Source organism: Musca autumnalis, unplaced genomic scaffold, assembly GCF_047663935.1.
Source record: "Musca autumnalis isolate F117 unplaced genomic scaffold, ASM4766393v1 scaffold_5, whole genome shotgun sequence".
Classification (NCBI taxonomy): Eukaryota; Metazoa; Arthropoda; class Insecta; order Diptera; family Muscidae; genus Musca; species Musca autumnalis.
The window spans coordinates 117,875,645-117,878,547 of record NW_027412088.1 but is presented as its reverse complement, the minus strand read 5'-3'; positions in this window follow the sequence as shown (position 1 = coordinate 117,878,547).

The window sequence follows — 2,903 nt, the reverse complement described above, 5'->3', positions numbered from 1 at the left end:
TGTTTCCCAAGGGGTATTCTTTAGTTCTTTCTTTGAGCACAGGTTTGAATTTTGCGTGGTTTGGCCAGAAATCAAGAAAGAACACAAAAAAACTTGATTACATCAACACATTTTTCCCATTTTTTTATATTACCACCAACGCAGCTTCCACGAAAATTAATTGTTATGGTCCATATTATGAGATCTTGGCTAAAACACTTCAATTAATATAAATGTATCCATATTTTATAAAATATATCAACAGTTCGCGACTTATTAAATGGTGAACCTCAACTTCAACGATTGTAAAACTTTTTTGAATATTACCATATGTAGTATATATTTATAAGTACGTGTATATATGAGATCAATATATTTTCAATTCAGTCAAGCTAAAGAAAACGTATACAAATATTGTCTTAAGAGGTTAATTAATAAGGTGATTGTTTGGTGTTCAGCATTTATGCTAACGAGGGTATATAAACTTTCGTACGGGCAAAATGTGCCTCATCGAAATAATGGTTCTAGACCCCAAGTATGTTTGGACGAAATGTGTTTAAGTCAATTTGGCTTTCGTAATATTTTGTCCAAACTTAGTTTAAGTTTGAAGATGGGCAAAATCGGTCCACTCCTTCAGGTACCTCTCCCACAAAAGTCCAAAAATGCTCGGAAAAGTAGTGCGTGCGATAACTCTTAAAGGGAGTGACCGATTTAGTCCATACTTTACACATCCTTATATGTCTACAAGATATAGATTAGGTACGAATATGGACTCTTTTTGTCCATTCCTTCGGGTATCTCCCACACTAAATTTCGTATAAGTTTGCTTTAAGACCTGAGGCCAAATTCTGTTTCTATGAAAACTTTTATAAAGGAAATAAATGTCAAATGAAAAAAATTATAAAGAAAATATTTTTCATTTCAAATTTTCATAGAACAAGAAACCAGTCCCAGTACGACGGTAAAAGCTTTCAGGGGCATGTCCAGACTTCTTGAGGATATAGCCCGAGAGGTGTAAAAGTCCCTATGGCACCAAATGTAGTGGCTGTAGAGCACGAAAATTCTCGAACTGATCAACCGATTCAAAAAGTTATACGATGATCCACTGAAATGATATCTATCGAAAATATATAACTCTCAGAATAAAATCCATTCCTTTAGTACCACCTTCACAACACTTTTGAATTTAAATTTTAATCCACATTTTTCAGCAAGTTCAAATGCTTAAACATGGCCACAAAATTCTGAAAAGACCTTAAAAACATTCGATCTGTCCGTAGAAGAAAGTTTCAATTCACATAGGCTGAGGGTATACCTCTGTCAGCAAAGCCGACTGACACTTTCTTACTAGTTGTATTGGAATTTTGAAATGTTGGTTTACAATTAAATTCAATTTCTGTAATAAATATTTGAATTAAAGTTTTGTAACAAATCATTTTTAATGACAACATTACAACAGTTAGACTTATTTAATTTTAAGTAGTCTTTAGTAAAGAGAATTCCTTCCATCGAGTCCCTAACTAATCGATTTCGGCACTTGTTTTTATTTAAATTTAGTTGACTAGAAACTCTTTCCACATTTACTGAAGAATGTGGCAAGCCTAAAATATGTTTAATAAATTTGGACAAAATAGGAAATAATGGTTCAGAATTTGCACACATTAAATTCACACACTGTTTTCCAAAATTCTAGCAACTCTACGTTTTTATCTTTAAACAAATTTCTGAAATTTAAACGTGAAAGTTTGCGTGATTCTTGTTTTTCGTTTATTTTTATAAAGCATTCGTATTCCTTTATAATGTCGAAAAATTAATCTTCTGTTCCATTTATTATAAAACTTTGATTTATTGAAGCTAAGCACTTAAATTTATTTTCAAAATTAAACCGCTTCAAAATCTGACCACAAAGCTCAATGTAAAAGTTTGTGCAGTTTTTAATTATTTCCACTAACCCACTTTTCGACAATTTCGTTTTTTGAACAATTTCCTTGTCGTATATACTGAAGTACACTTTTGGTAATCAACAAAATTCAAACTGTTTTTATAATATGTTAAAAAATGTTATTATTAATCAAACTAATCTTGACGATATAGTTGTGTTTGTTATTGTACCAAATTAGTTCTAGCAACCGTAATTTTCATACAAAACTGAAATTTAATGCGAACAAGTTGCCTTAACTAAAAATCGGCATTTTAGGGGTAAAAATCGGCAAATCGGCGTTTCTATTTTTTTGGACTAAAAATCGGCAAAATGCCGATAAATCGGCAAATCTGGCATCACTGCTTACATGAAGAACATTTGAAACTTTTCTTTGAGAGTGAGTCAATACTAAAAGAGAATTACACACACACACAAATCCACTCAAATTAAAAAGCTTCAGTCATTGCGACAACAAAATATTAACATAAAAATGGACAACAAAAACGGATGGTTTGTGAACACAACAACAAAAGAGTTTCCAGAACAGGAGGAGGCATTGTGACTCACAAGAGAGCCCATTTGCTCTAAGTGAGCGTAAATTTGTTATCGCTCACAGCCTGTGTAGATGCTAACACGTTGTGAACAACAACAAATTTCCGCTCATTGAGAGCACAAGAGAGACCCAAAAATGTTCTCTGCCTCACTCTGTTCCAGAAGATATTGAGTGGCTGCTCTCGCAAGGGCCAAAATACGCAACTCCAACTACAACAAAGAATTTCCCGTTGTTTAATGTGATCGCAGAAGGAGAAAACTGCATACAAACCATCAACGACAAGGAGAAACAAGAAATAGCGAGAATCAACCTAGTTTCTCTTATAGATGAACAAATGAAGAAAACAACATTAGATGCGAAAGACAAATTAATTGTAAGCACAGTTGGACGAAGTAAAACCTTTTTGAAAGAGAATGATGACATACTTATAATGAGTGCTGACAAAGGGGG